General features: G+C 42.0%; 1 long non-coding RNA gene across 1 annotated transcript in view; it reads right to left on the bottom strand.

The window, feature by feature from the left end:
* Nucleotides 1-4,290: 4,290 nt before the first annotated feature.
* Nucleotides 4,291-15,969, bottom strand: part of LOC308622882 — a 45,889-nt gene continuing 34,210 nt past the window's right edge. The window contains exon 4 of the long non-coding RNA XR_014016701.1: nucleotides 4,291-4,368. This is a non-coding gene — a long non-coding RNA (uncharacterized lncRNA). The remainder of the gene's footprint in view (nucleotides 4,369-15,969) is intronic.

Raw genomic sequence — 15,969 nt, 5'->3', positions numbered from 1 at the left:
TGGAGCCTGAATTATTCAAAAGAGTGAAATTTTTTAAAATTTAGAAGAATTTGTTCTTTGGAGTAAACACAGTAATGAGACTATGAGCTGACCATGTCTTGCTCATAAAGATTAGAGATTCTGTTTTAATAACTGGTATGGATGATAGGTAATCAGCATATCACAAGTCTAAGCTGAGTTGTTCCATCTCCCTCTACATAGAAGGGCTCTAAAGCACATCCAGCTTCTATCTAGTTTGTGATTTTCAGAAGTTCTAATTATGGTGTTACTGTAATTGTGAAAAATCTCCAGCAAAGAGAAAGTGGAGGTCTGGCAGGAAACTGCATCACAGGCTTTCAATGGAGCCCCAAACAGGAACATTCTCAATCTAACTCCTTGTCTCCCCCTATCACCACAGACTGTAAAAAGAGAAGCGGAGATAGTCATGTTAATGACATGACATGTAAGAGTCCTTGGATTTATTGGGAACCTTGGTATTCGTATGCAATATTCAGTTGTAGTTACTTGCTTTCTGGCCATTAAATTCCTTTTCACACATTTGTGCTGAGAGTGCTTACAACTGAGGAACACTTGGCTGCTCAGTGGTACTCATTTTCATATGGGCTGGGTGGGACCCTGTGCCAAAGGAAGTTCAAGGCAATAAAACGATTACTCAAGCCCTTGAAGCTGAGACATTAGTATCAAAGAATCAGCCTGTTCACTGAGCAACTAACCTTCTGAGTCCTAGTCATGTACTGACAACCCCTTTCACAAAGTAATGGCTACTCCTCGTCAATAAGGGGAGGGAAGTGACACCTGAGCACCTGCAATGTGTTTTACATGTTTCCACGTTTTCACAGCAGCCCTGTAAGAAATGTATTACCCCACTTCGCAAATGAAGGGACCAGTTCCGAAAAATGAGCAAAGTTGCTCAAGATCATACAGCCAAAACACGGGTCTGTCTAAGCTCAAAATTAAAGTCCACTCCACCATTCTCTGCTCTTTCCCTAATCTAACAAGAGGTAGAGGATCCCCAGATCTCCATTCCGAATAAAAGTATGTTGTGAAATCCAGTGTCCTTTGGATATGGAGAGAGGTGGCCTTGCTGTGATGCCACATTATGTCTCTGTTCACTTGATCTGCACAATCTGCTGGCTACTCTTCCCTTCAAAGAGCCAGAAAGTATCTCTATGATTAACTAACTCTAGGGCGGGGCTTTAAGAAATGCAAGTTGATGATGACTGTGGGAACATCTGCTTCACAGCCATCAAGCCAGACCTAATCCCAGCTTCACTGAACTGAGATTGTCAGGTGCCAAGAGAAGTGATGACAGGGGGCCCAGGCAGAGGTTATGACAAATTAACAAGGGAGGCTACGGGCCAGGAAAGAGGAATAAAGGGTTTGAAGCATATGTTTTAGTATAATTTCAAGTCATCTAACACCGTTGACTGAAAGAGGTTGTCAGAAAAGTAACCCAGTTTTGACTGAAAGAGCCACAGAGACAAGACAGCTGAGTTCCCAGCAGGATCTGGTTTTGCCATTAGTAGCTTCACTGCTGTCTAGCTGAGCATGTGGGCTGGCTTTCACAGGCAGTGGGATCGTGTAAGATGGAACGTAAGGTCGTGGCCAGTTTGCCAGAGCCAGTCAAGTGTGATCTACATTTAGAAGAAGGGGAAGAATTTCTGGGCCCTTTCCCCTTAATAGGCCATAGGACAACCTAGGGTCAATCAGAATGACAATGTCATGGTTTTACTTACCCTACGTGGAAACTGTCTCTAGCACTACCTAGGTCACATTTTTATATTATTCAACTTGGAAAATACTCTGCTATTATCAGTAGCAGAGTATTTTCATCGTATTCACAGAGGTGAATATTAAAGACCTGCCTAGTTGTGACAATTCACACACATTAGGGTACATTTTATCAATGTGAGTTATCTCCCAAATATGCCGATCGCAAAATGCAATGGTGTATTGAAGGGGCCAAAGAATAAATGTGGTAAAAGATAAATATGTAAAAACAGAAAGGCTTTTACCAAAAACTGAAGGGCGTGCAAACAGCATTTTAAAATGCGGGGAAAAAAATGTTCACTATCACAGAGGCATCCTACAATCCCAGCTGACGGAGTTACCAAGAACTTGTTTTTTGGGGAGTAAAACTGACAGAATTAAAAAAAAAAAAACAGTAAAAAATCCCCAAAAACCCAAGATGTGCAAAATAAAGTTGCAATTAGTTCACATTTTTTGCCTCTAATATTAAAAATTACAATATTGGGGCTCCCCTGGTGGCCGCAGTGGTTGAGAGTCCGCCTGCCGATGCGGGGGACGCGGGTTCGTGCCCCGGTCCGGGAGGATCCCACGTGCCGCAGAGCGGCTGGGCCGGGGGGCCATGGCCGCTGAGCCTGCGCGTCCGGAGCCTGTGCTCCGCAACGGGAGAGGCCACAACAGTGAGAGGCCCGCGTACCGCAAAAAAAAAAAAATTACAATATTGAACGCAATAAAGGGTACCGTGGGATGGGCTTTCTCATATTCAGCTGATAAAAATAGAAATTGCTAGGAGCTCTCTCGAAAGTCAAAATTTCAAAAGCCTTACAATGTTCATATGCCTCTGCAAGTACAGTGGTACCAGAAACCTGGCAGGTGGGGCAAAGCGATCTGTCTCTCAACAAGCTCTGCAAGCAATTCTGATGCACCTGTAAGATCGAGAACCACTGCCCTATGGGATCCCACCCACTCCCGTTGCTCACTGACCATGTATAGAGGGATGGGACCTAAATCGACACCTGTACCCCAGATGTCTTTTCTGAATTCCAAACCAACAACTCACTTGGCATTTGCTTTCTGATATCTCATAGATACTTCAAAATAAACACGTTTAACATTCGGTTCAGATATTTCTTCCCCAGATATTCTCTACCTCCATAAACAGCACTATCACTTCTACTCAAGAAACCTAGGAGTCGTCTTGGACTCCTCCTACTCCCTTCCACCGAAGACTGTGGTTTTATACGAGGAGGAAGAGACAGAGAGAGAGAGAGCTAGAGAGCTAGAGAATAGAGACCTCTCTCTTCCATGTGAGGACACAGTGAGAAGGGGGCCATCTGAAAGCCAGGAAGAGCGCTCTCACCAGAAACCAACCCTGGTGGACCTTGATCTGGGACTTCCAGCCTCCACAACTGTGAGAAAGTAAGTCTCTATTGTTTAAGCCACCCGGTATTTATTATATCTTTCACTATGGTAGCCTGAGCCAACTAAAACAGATGTCCGTAAACTGTCCCTTTCCTTTTATCCCCACTGCTACCATCCTTGTACAGACTACCTACATCTCTTGCCTAGACTACTGCAACATCCTTCTAGAAGAGTCTCACCTCCTTCAAACCACTTTCTATACCCAGTTAGAGAGGGTCAGGTTTTTATTTAAAATCCTTCAGTGGCTTTCCGTTATCGTTCAAATAATGCCCAGATACTTAACAGAGATATGTCAGGATGATATGAGATGTTAACGGATGGACTCCAACCCCACCCCAATACACTGATCCCTTGTCTTTCCTCCTCTGGACACTTGCTCCCTCCGTGCTTGCATCGCCTCGCCAGCACCCTCACGGTCAGTCTGTTCTTATGTGCCAATTTCTGGCCGTGTGGGAAAGCATCTGGCTGGTCCCACCGGCCCACTAGGGATCATGTTTATCTGTGAGGCTGTGCCAGGCCCTTCTCTTCGGCACCTTATGCAGGCCCTGTACTATATCCTTACCCAGCAACTACAGTGCCCCAAACTTTCTAATTCCTGGCCTCTTTTTTTTTTGGTTGAGACCTAAAAGTCAAAAATTTGAAGTTTCTGTTATTGGTTTTCTTTGTGGTACTCTCTTCACATCTCGGGGGAATACCTCTTTGCCTACAGCCCAAGTGGTGGAGGGTTGAAGGTTAATACAGTACTGGCATTAAAAACACATGAATTCTTTACAAATTACCCCATTGCATTGCATTGGCTGGAAAGTCTTGGACTCTTCAGCCTCTATGAACAGCTCACTAGTCTCTCTAGCTTTGCTGGGGAAGAGCCATGATGACCTTTAGTTTCTCAAGTAAACCATGATTCTCCCGCCTTTGGGCCTTTGCACATAGTGGCCCATCTACCTGGAATACTTGTTTTGCTCTTCCCTTTGCCTATTCACCTTTCATGTCTCAATTTAAACATAATTTCCTTAGGAAGAACATCTCTGCCCACTTTTATACAAGGTTAGGTCTCCTGTCATACATTCCCAGTATACTTAGAATTTCTTTCACCTTGCAATTTATGCACTTATAATTACTTAAAATTATTTGTTTAGTGTCTATCCTCCTGGTTAGGTTATAAATTCCATGTGTCTGATTTCTCTAATGCAGTCTCAGGATCTAGAACATACAAAGCGTTCAATGAATATTTATGACTGACCCACTGTCAAAGTCATATCATTTTAGGGTAGATTTCAGAATTAGGATTCTGGTACCACATCTGTTTACCTATAGTATCCTACAATTGCAAAACATGCTGGGTTTTTTTAAGTTCCATTTGCAACTACTCTTCTGAATGAATCAGGATTTTATCAATATACAGTTGGAAAGAAATTTGTTTGCTCACGTACAGCCATCACCCATATATCCTAGTTTAAAAATTTTATCTCCATCAAAATAACCTCACTGTTCTCATGAAACCTAGGCAACAACTTTAGAATGAATAAATGGTATATATTTGAACTCGATCAAGTACAGTTACATTTCTGAAATACTATTTCTGCATAAGATTTCACTTGAAAAGAGAGCTTGAAAGCCACTTTTAAACAACGGGTTTCAGTCCTAGAGACGAAACAATTTCTACAATAGGTTGGATGAAGCCTAGACAAAGACCTGTGAGACATCTGTAGGAAAAGTATTATTTCATCCTACCTACTTTGTGGCCAGTTGAAACAGTTACAATAATACTTGTAGTTTGAGGTTTTACTCCCTTCTCTTACAATTATCCTACATAATTTTTCCTTCCCCAGTTTACATAATAGAGGTATGTTTGTCAGTCGCCTGGGGAGAAAGATTTCAGGGAGAGGAGGAGAGCTCTAAGGGAAAGAGGTGGGCCTTAGGCATCTCCTAAGCTACATAGAACACTGATTATCCTACCATGAATCTTCTCACTTTTCCTATTATACAACCCAATAGAAAACACAAAATATATCTGACTCCATGTCATACTGGGAATGACACCAATAGATGTATATCATCTTCAGGACAATCATGGTTGCAACACATTGAAGAAATAATTTAGCTACAGCAGCAATTCTCTGAAGTCCATTCAACAGAGAATCCATCTCACTAATTAACCTCGAGACCTGAGTCATCAATCCATTACAAGCTGCCAACAATATATCATCTTCACTTGGATGTCAAAACCAACATGTCTCAAAGGGAACTCATTATTTCCTCCACAAACTGGCTTCCCTTCTTAATTTCGCTGTTTGAATCAGTGCTCCAATCATAATCCTACTCATCCAAATTTACAACCTAGGGGCTACCTTTTTTTTTTTTTTTTTTTATAAATTTATTTATTTATTTATTTTTGGCTGTGTAGGGTCTTCGTTTCTGTGCAAGGGCTTTCTCTAGTTGTGGCAAGCAGGGGCCACTCTTCATCGCGGTGCGTGGGCCTCTCACTGCTGCGACCTCTCCTGTTGTGGAGCACAGGCTCCAGACGCACAGGCTCAGTAGTTGTGGCTCGCGGGCTTAGCCGCTCCGCGGCATGTGGGATCCTCCCAGACCAGGGCTCGAACCCGTGTCCCCTGCATTGGCAGGCAGATTCTCGACCACTGCGCCACCAGGGAAGCCCGGGGCTACCTTTAACATCTCTCTTTCCTCACCCTCCACAGTACAGGGAAGAGGGAAGGAACTAGGACCTACTCTCTGTCCCAACCCCATCAGAGAGTTGTCAAGGTATAAAACAAGGCCAGGGTGGGTCAGAGAGCCCTGTTGCATTTGGTTTAAAATGCGGACTGCCATGGGCTTCCCTGGTGACACAGTGGTTAAGAATCAGCTTGCCAATGCAGGGGACACGGGTTTGAGCCCTGGTCCAAGAAGATCCCACATGCCGCGGAGCAACTAAGCCTGTGCGCCACAACTACTGAGCCCACGTGCCACAACTACTGGAGCCCGTGCTCTGCAACTACAACAAGAGAAGCCACCGCAATGAGAAGCCCACACACCGCAATGAAGAGTAGCCCCTGCGGGGCTTTCCTGGTGGCGCAATAGTTAAGAATCCGCCTGCCAATGCAGGAGACACGGGTTCGAGCCCTGGTCTGAGAAGATCCCACATGCCGCAGAGCAACTAAGCCCGTGAGCCACAATTACTGAAGCCCGTCCACCCTAGAGCCTGCGCTCCGCAGCAAGGGAAGCCACCACAATGAGAAGTCTGCGCACCACAATGAAGAGTACCTACTGCTTGCCGCAACTAGAGAAAGTCCACACGCAGCAACGAAGACCCAACGCAGCCAAAAATAAATAAACAAAATAAAATAAATAAATAAATTTTTTAAAAAAGAAAAAAGTTCCTGTTTTAAAAAAAAAAATGAGGACTACTAGACACATCTCAGACCTACTGAATCAGGGTTGGGTTGAGGAATCTGCATTTTAAATTAGCTCTCCAGGGAACTTCTTAGGTCAACTAAACAGAATCAGTGCTCTAAAAGAAATGACCCAATTACAGAAAGACACACTGTGGAGGAGCAGCTAGGTGAGTAAGGCATCCTGTCCAAAGAGCACAAGAGGAAGTAAAGGAGTCCCAAGCAGGTGGATGGAACATAGAGGCAGAGAAATAGAGTAAACAGTCTGTAAGAGTTCAATACTTCTGAAGTCGCCTTTTAGATCGGTTCATGAATAGCCTTCACCAGGATAGGGCAGGAGAGACTCTAGTTCACCACAAAGAGCATCAACGACAAGTCCTGTCAGAGACAAGTTCTGAGAATTAAAATACACAGGAGAGGAACAGTGGCAACTCACGTAACAATGTACCCATTCCAGGGTTATCATTGACCTGTAGGATAACAGCTCTGTTTGACCACAAAGAGACCTAGGGAACAATACAAGAGGTTGGTAGGAGGCTGGGAGTAATGATGAGCTTCATTTGTGTCAGCCAGAATTTGGCTGCTAATAAAAGAAGCCATTCTAGGGCTTCCCTGGTGGCGCAGTGCTTGAGAGTCCGCCTGCAGATGCAGGGGACGCGGGTTCGTGCCCTGGTCCGGGAAGATTCCACATGCCACGGAGCGGCTGGGCCCGTGAGCCATGGCCGCTGAGCCTGCGTGTCCGGAGCCTATGCTCCGCAACGGGAGAGGCCACAACAGTGAGAGGCCCGCGTACTGCAAAAAAACAAAACAAAACAAAAAGAAGCCATTCTAGCTCATTTAAACTTAAAGGGACTTAATATAACAAATCAGGTGCTTACAAAATTGTTAGAAAGTCTGGGGAAACAGGCTCCAGTCTGAGCTTCCAGGAATGATCGTCAGACATGCCAACCAAGGTAGCTATTGCCTGTGTCATGGTCAGAAAACTGGGGAATGATCAGAGAGCTGGGGAATAAGGAAATGGGAGTCTCAACTGCTGGTTCCAGGCACACTGCCTCAGTCCAGATCCATGCCATCAAAATGGATGTCCCCGGCACCCACAAAAGTAGGTATCAGACGCTGGGGCCTCTGCTACGCTGCCATAGAAAAACCAGATCCTCGACGTCCCTGCTTGCTAGTGGAAGCAGCAGATGTGCCACCTCTGTCTCACTTCCGTCTTCCAAATGTGACATTCATACGTCTGCTTGGGCAGAGGCTGGGCCACACGTGGAATCTGAGGAAGTCTGGGAAATGGAGGCTTCAGCTTCCTATCCTCTATCGTGTTGCAAATGGGAGGGAGGTGGAGCTGTGTGAGCCATATATGATATCTCTCTCGCCGCCATGCTCAGCTGTAAGCTTCCCTACTGTAGGGAAGGGACCTGATTTTAACTGTTTCAGAAGTCCCAGCACTTTGCAGAGTGTCTGATGAATAGTGGGGGAAGGAAGAAAGGAAGGGAGGAGAGAAGGGAGGGAGGGAGGGAGGGAGGGAGGGATGGAAGACAGGAAGGAGCTCAGGACCAAGTCCGACAGAAGCTAAAGGTGGAAAACACTGGGAAATTCAGTTTTGACCGTATTTAAAACTTGAGATGAAATGAAGCAGGGACTGACACTAATAATTCTTATTTCTTAGTAGCTTTTGGTTTCAGTCTGTTTGTCTTCATTTCCATGACTATAAACTTAATACAGTTCAAATTCCTTATGTCTGGAAAAAATCAATTGTCCCCTAACTAGTGTCCTGCCCAATTTTTCCCCACTCTATCCATTCTACACACTGATCTCTGACTGAGCTTCCTAAAATAGTGGTCTTCAAACTTTTTACTTGCAAACATTTCCAAAAAAATCTTGTAAAGCTTTGTATCCTCTTGCACATTATGAGGTTGACATCTAAAACTTTTCATCCCAAGCTAAAACAGTTGCAAAGGATGTAACTTCCAGTGTATTGTAAATATTGTCTCTAAAAAGAAAATTACAGTACTTTAAAAAATATATCCAATAGTATCTAAATACCACATCGTCTATTTTCCAAAAATACATGAACAAGCTGTTCTTTAGTAATGAGATTTGGCATCTTTCCTTTTTCTCCTTGAACTTGAATTTATTTCCATTCTGCTTCTATCAAAAAATTTCATCCTAATATGACATATTTTTATTATTGTCTTTTGCCAGTTGTCTAATTATCACAACGAAAGGCATAAATGTTGAAATTATATTTTTTATATCAGTGACCATGAAGCTGTGTTTAAAAATTATTCTAGATTGAGTTATCAGTTTATTACTATTAGTTTAGTATTGATAAAAACCATATGAATATATTATAAATTTTGATAAGTAATTATTAAACAGAAAAACCAAAAGCTTATTTTACATATATCTTTTAATGAGCTGGATGAGGACTGGCTAGTTTTGCTAAAATTAGGTCCAGTATCTAATTTTTGCTAAAATTAGGTCGGGTATCAATTTAGCCATAATTACTTATTACTTATTACTAAATTGAGATAGGGTTCAACCCCAGTATTATCTCCACAACTTTTTGTGTTTTATTATTAATGTAGATGTTGAGAAAATTTTGTTCATGTAAATAAATAGGTAGGAACAGAGGGAATTTTGTTACAGCAATGCCCTCAATTCTTTGCACTCTGTCAGAAACATATGCCAAAAATCAGGGGAAACCTAGCACCAAAAATTTGTTTTTAATGATCTATCAATTGACAACTTGATTGTAGATCTTCCTGTGATTTTACTAAAAGCAAACTAGGAAGCCATATAATTGCAAAAGGATTTATTATTCATTCTTTAGTGGGACTCCCTTTCTCAACACCAATACCAGTACCTATACTGTATTACACGAGTGGGTTACAGAGGTTTTTCTACTGTAGGGTAATACAGGAAGGAAAGATTAGGGTGAGAGAAGGCCTTTCTTCTTTAAAATATGAGATAGTGGGGAAGGGGTGTGTGAAAGAAGAGGTGGAAATGTTGTATCCTCAGGCAGATCAGCTAAAAAAATCTTTTTCAGCTTTACTGATGTATAATTGACAAATAAAATCATAAGGTATCTAAAGTGTACAATGTGATGATTTGATATATGCATACACCATAAAAGGACTTGTCCCGTTGAGTTAATTAACATATCAAGCACTGCACATATTTACCTTTTTTTTTTTTTTTTGGTGAGAACATTTAAGTTCTACTCTCTTAGCAAATTTCAGTTATACAATACAGCGTTATCAACAACAGTCATGCTATACATTAGATCCTCAGACTTTATTCATCTATTTTGTACCCCTTTACCAATCTCTCCCTATTTCCCTCACTGCACCCCCACCCCACACAAGGAAACTACTTTCTTACTCTGTGCTTCTGTGAGTTTGACTTTTTTTTTTTTTTTTCCAGATTCCACATATCGTCGTGATACCATGCAGTATCTGTCTTTCTCTGTCTGGGTTATCTCACTTAGCAAAATGCCCTCCAGCTTCACCCAAGTTGTTGCAAATGATGGGATTTCCTTCCTTCTTAAGCCTGGATAATATTCCATTATATATATACTACCACATTTTCTTTATCCCTTCACCTGAGGACAGACACTTAGGTTGTTTCTACACCTTGGCTATTGTGAATAATGCTGCTATGAACATGGGAGTACAGATGTCTCTTCAAGACAGTGATTTAGTTTCCTCCAGATATGCACCCAGAAGTGGGATTACTGGATCATATGATAGTTTTTTCATTTTTTGAGGAATCTCCATACTGTTTTCCATAGTGGCTTCACCAATTTACATTTCCACCAGCAGTGCACAAAGGTTCCCTTTTCTCCCCACCCTTGCCAATACTTCTTATCTCTGGTCTTTTAGAGGACAGCCATTCTAAAAGGTGTGAGGTGATATCTTATCATGTTGTTCTTTTTTGTTTTGGCTGCGTTGGGTCTTCGTTGCTGCACGCGGGTTTTCTCTCGTTGCGGCGAGCGGGGGCTACTCTTCGTTGCGGTAGCTTCTCTTGTTGTACAGCACGGGCTCTAGGTGGGCAGGCTTCAGTAGTTGTGGCACGCAGGCTCAGTAGTTGTGGTGCACGGGCTTAGCTGTTCTGTGGCATGTGGGATCTTCCTAAACCAGGGCTCGAACCCGTGTCCCCTGCATTGGCAGGCGGATTCTTAACCACTGTGCCAACAGGGAAGGCCCTCTTATCATGGTTTTGATTTGCATTTACCTGCTGATCACCTTTTCATGTACCTGTTGGCCATTTGTACGTCTTCCTTGGAAAAATGTCTACTCAGATCCTTTGCCTATTTTTTAATTGAGTTATTTCTTTTTTTGCTATTGGGTTGTATGAGTTCCGTGTATATTGTGCATATTAACCCCTTATAAATATGTGGTTTGCAAATATTTTCTCCCATTCCTGCCCTCAAGTGAAGGCATACAGAAAATGTGGTAGTATATATATATAATGGAATATTATTCAGCCTTAAGAAGGAAGGAAATCCCATCATTGGCAACAACTTGGGTGAAGCTGGAGGGCATTATGCTAAGTGAAATAACCCATTCCACAGATTGCCTTTTCACCTTATTGATGGTTTCCTTCGCTGTGCAGCTTTTTAGTTTGATGTAGTCTCATTTCTTTATTTTTGCTTTTGTTGCCTTTACTTTTGGGGTTAATTCCAAAAAACCACTGCCAAGACCAATGTCAAAGAGCTTACCCCCTTATGATTTTCTCTAGAAATTTTACAGAATCGGGTCTTATATTTAAGTCTTCAATCCACTTTGAGTTGATTTTTGTGTATGATGTAAGATAAAGGTCCAGTTTTCCAACACCATTTATTAATATTATCTTTGTTTGCTATGGTCTTGTGGGTCTTGTGGATGCAAGCCCCATTGGCTTTCAGAGCTAGGTGTTTTGGGAGCTAGTCAAATGGAAGTGCTAAAAGCTGGGGTGCTGAATATGGGGTCCAAACCTTTCACTCCTCAGGGAAAAGCTGGCAGTCAGTGGATTAGTCCTTATTGTATGGCTCTGTGCCAGGGGCGAGGTTTATGGTGAGAGAATGTCTCAGTCTCTCCTGCCTGTTTTGATGTGGGAATTTTCTTATTTGTCAAATGTGTAGGAGTTGCTTGGCTAGTTTCTGGATCTCTTTCAGTGGGAATTGCTCCATATGCAGCTGTACTTTCTGTGCGTCCATGGGAGAAGGGTAGCTCAGGAGCCTCTCAGGTTGCCACTTTGGTCCTCTCTTCAGAAATTATTTTTTCAGATCACTCTTAAGGAGTGCAAAGAGAAACTAAATATCCAGAATCCTAATTCCCTTAAAACTTTTTTTGGCCTTCGTATCTCTTGTAAAGTACCTGTACCATAGTATAGGTATAGGTACAGTTTGAAGACTGCTACCCCCAAACAGCACAACTTGCCTAAGTAGTATCTCCTTATTGGCATAAAATATTCACAATTTGAAAAAAATTTTTAAGTGGAGAGTGACTAATCACTTAAACATGTATTTTAAAAGAGCTCACTATTAAGTGACTTGACAACTGGTAAACATATGTATAATGTCACCGTTTCCAGAACTGAGGGATATTTTTGCAGTTATTTCCGAAATTTTACCCAAAATGTAGGGTTTCTTTTGCATAAGAAGCTGTTGTTTAATCAACAGTGCATTTTATAACTTGAAGAAATACACTTCTAAAGAAGGGGGTGGGCAGGAGCAGAGAGGTGGTTTACTGTTCTTGGTCCTGCCATTCCACAGCCAAATGAAAACTTCCTCCAGAAGTGACCTGTTGGTCATTAACGTGCACTGGAGCCCCGTCCGGAAAGAGGGCAAATAAATCAATATAACTTGATATATTACAAGAGAGGGGAAAATATCTCTACTTTTACATTTGATAATATTTATTCATTAGTGTTCACAGTGCAGTTGTGCTGTAAAATTAAAAAACAATGACAAGCTAAAATAAGAAGTAATACACTCTGGGGTAAAAGGTCGAATTTTTAGTATACATTAATTTGTTTGATTTGCAGTATACGTTTAGTTGCCCACTTAGTTGTCTTTGGAATTAATAAAAATTATTTATATATGAATATATATTAAAAATCTTTATAGTAAAAGGTATCAGAGGTACTTATAGAGAACTCAGGTTCTCTATACTTAGGTGGGGGGTGGTAAGGAACTGGTGACAAAGTGTACCATGTACCTTGATGTTTGTGAAAATGTTTATTCCTTTCCAGCCTATAAATACAAGACAAAGTGTGACTACAATGTAAGGTGACTTTCTTTTACTTTTTATTGTTGGGAGTTTCAAACATATGTAAAAATGGATTATTACAATGGACCTCAAATGTCTATCCACTAATATTGTTTCATCTATACTCCCCACACTACCCTCCCCTCCCACCACTGGGTTATTTTAAAGCAAATTCCACTCTGTTTTACCATATTATTTCAGGGCATATCTCCCAAAAATGACTTTTTAAAACACACAACCACAATACCATTATGATACCTAAAAATTAACAATACCTGGCTATTTTAAAATGCATAGGAATTTGCACATCCACAGGATTACTTTCTTCAAAGAATCATCTTAAAAGGCTACAATGATGCTAAATGCTAGCATTTCTAAATACTTTTTAGAAGTATTTTGGAATACTTCTCAGGATTATTTTCAGGATTTGCAATGTAGTCCTTAATTATCCCAAGTGATGACAAATCTTTACTCGTCAAGGGTAGACTTGACTTGAAAACAGTCAAAAGTCTTTGAGAATAAACCCCAATAAGTAGGGGGAGTAATGAGACTGGGTAGGACTGGTTCTGCTAAAGAGAATAATATACACAGAGGCACAAGGCGTGTCCCCCTTTCATGGAAGGAGTCTGATGCTCATAAACTAGCTCAGAAATTACCCTCAATGACCAGAGATGCTGAGTGAGAAAAAGAGCTCTGTTGTATTGGGAGCAGAAGCTGGAGTGAAACTAAGAGGAGAATGTGACAGGCAGCTGCTAGAGAGCCAGCCAGCTGGTGAAAGGAAGTTATGCTTAATCTTTGTACCCTAAATTCCAGTGATTCCAGGCCACTTTCAGGATTTATCTTGCATTTCAGGCTTCTGTGCTTTTGCAAACAATGTTCCCTGTGATTGGAATGCCTACTCCCACTGGGTGGACTCACTGGGTGAATCGCTAGTCATCCTTCAAGACCTTGATCAAATATTACTACATTCCTTGACTCTCTCTGGAAAAATTAGTTGTTCCATCGGCTGGTCCTAGTTGTACTTTGTAGGTATCTCTTCCAACATCTCTGTGACTACTTAATAATTATTCAGATATGTATATATTTCCCCAGTTAGACTGGGAACTTCATTTTTCTGTCTTTGGCACACAGTGATTGGCACATAGTAGGCCTTCAGTAATCATTTGTTTAGCACACAGATAAAATTAATAATCTGTGTATTTTTACACGGGGTAGACCTTGAAATGTCCTCACAATGCGGCAAAGTAATTGCAGGCTTGAAATATTATAGAATAAAGCAAAGAAGAAAAGCCTTACATGCAAGAGCAGTTTTTGTAACAGAAACCCTGGAAGTTTCGGATGTTGTCAGTGGAAGGTTACAGCATAGAACTACCCAGAGAAATGTCAGCAATTTCTTTTCTTCTTTTTAAAAATAAAATTTCCAAATCCATTTTTTTTTTTTTTTTTTTTTTTTTTTGGTACGCGGGCTTCTCACTGTGGTGGCCTCTCCTGTTGCAGAGCACAGGCTCCGGACGCGCAGGCTCAGCGGCCATGGCTCACGGGCCCAGCCGCTCCGCGGCATGGTGGGATCTTCCCGGACCGGGGCACGAACCCGTGTCTCCTGCATCGGCAGGCGGACTCTCAACCACTGCGCCACCAGGGAAGCCCTCCAAATCCATTTTTTTAGGATCATAATTGTTTTATTTTTCTTTGAGGGACTGACACTTGAGGAGTTAACAAATGAAGCACCCGTAAAAACTCAGATCAAACTTAGTTGATGCACATTTTTCTCAAAATAAATTTGGAAGGCAGAACGCAAAACATAAGAAACGAATCATCTGCTTCAAAGAGAATAGATGACTGACTCTTAAGGTCACTGTAAAAACTAAAGAAATTTGTAATGATGGAAACCGTTAAGTATGCTCTCCCGTCAGGACGATCCATATACTCCTCTCACTTTCTCTCCCACCTTCTGCCCCAGAGCAAGAACAGCCCGTCCATTCCTACTCCAATGACCTGGTCTTGGGCCTCGGTGGGAAGCAGACGCAACTCTTCCAGCATTATGCCAGTGGCAATGCCACACCTGTGGCATAGTCCAAGGATGAGAAATAAAGGAGTTTGTGGGTAGCCCAGGTGGATAGAAAGGAGCAAGGGGAGAGCCACCCATAGAGAACAATTACATCTGATGTCACCTGCTCTTGGTTGAACCTGAATCTTACCCAGACAATAAAGCCTGTTTTTCAGACTGCTTTCTGGGCCCCAGTTGGCTCACGGCATATTTTCAAACCGATTTTTTTTTTTTTTTTTGCGGTATGCGGGCCTCTCACTGCTGTGGCCTCTCCCGCTGTGGAGCACAGGCTCCGGACGCACAGGCCCAGCGGCCATGGCTCACGGGCCAGGCGCTCCGCGGCATGTGGGATCCTCCCAGACCGGGACACGAACCCGTGTCCCCTGCATCGGCAGGCGGACTCTCAACCACTGCACCACCAGGGAAGCCCTCAAACCGATTTTTAAAGAAAATTCAGTAAGTCCACAGAAATTTTTACAATCCTTCTTGTCAGGTGGTAAATTTCCTGCTGAACCATGTATGGAAATAACCTGATTTGGATACAGAAGAAACAGGACTGAAGTGGCTGAGCAACAGGCCTGCTTAGTTTTAAAGGTTACATTGCACGACCTGGGCAAGGCACCCCATGATATGAAAGACTGTTCTAACTCAACCCGGAAATCGGGCCAGACCACCCAGGGACTTACAAAAGCTCTTTGGCCCCCGCACCACTGACCTCATGACACATGGCCTCTTGGATCCTGTGGCCACTCTCAATTGGAGAATACACAAAATAAATTAGCACTTGCTTTTTGCTCGTTTTATAAAGGAAATCTATTTTTTAAAAGAAAACTAGAATCCAAAATTACAGCCTAAAATGAATGCATGCACACAAAGTTGAGAATATAGAAATGATGCTAAGCCAAATAACAGTACCATTTTTATGTTGTTTGAAAACAGCATATTTTGATTGTTACACACAAAGAATTTCCCATTTCTCATAAAGAGGGAAATGATGAAACATCCAAGACTCCCTTTTATCTTCTGAAATACCAAATCCCAAAAAGTAAGATTTAATCTGCTTCCAGATTTCAAGAGAAAGTTATATGAGAGAGATCTTCTTAAAATCTCAAAG

This window comes from Mesoplodon bidens, assembly GCF_964165515.1.
Source record: "Mesoplodon bidens genome assembly, chromosome: 9".
NCBI lineage: Eukaryota > Metazoa > Chordata > Mammalia > Artiodactyla > Ziphiidae > Mesoplodon > Mesoplodon bidens.
Note: the sequence above shows the minus strand (reverse complement) of the source record. Positions and strands in the feature narration are given on the sequence as shown.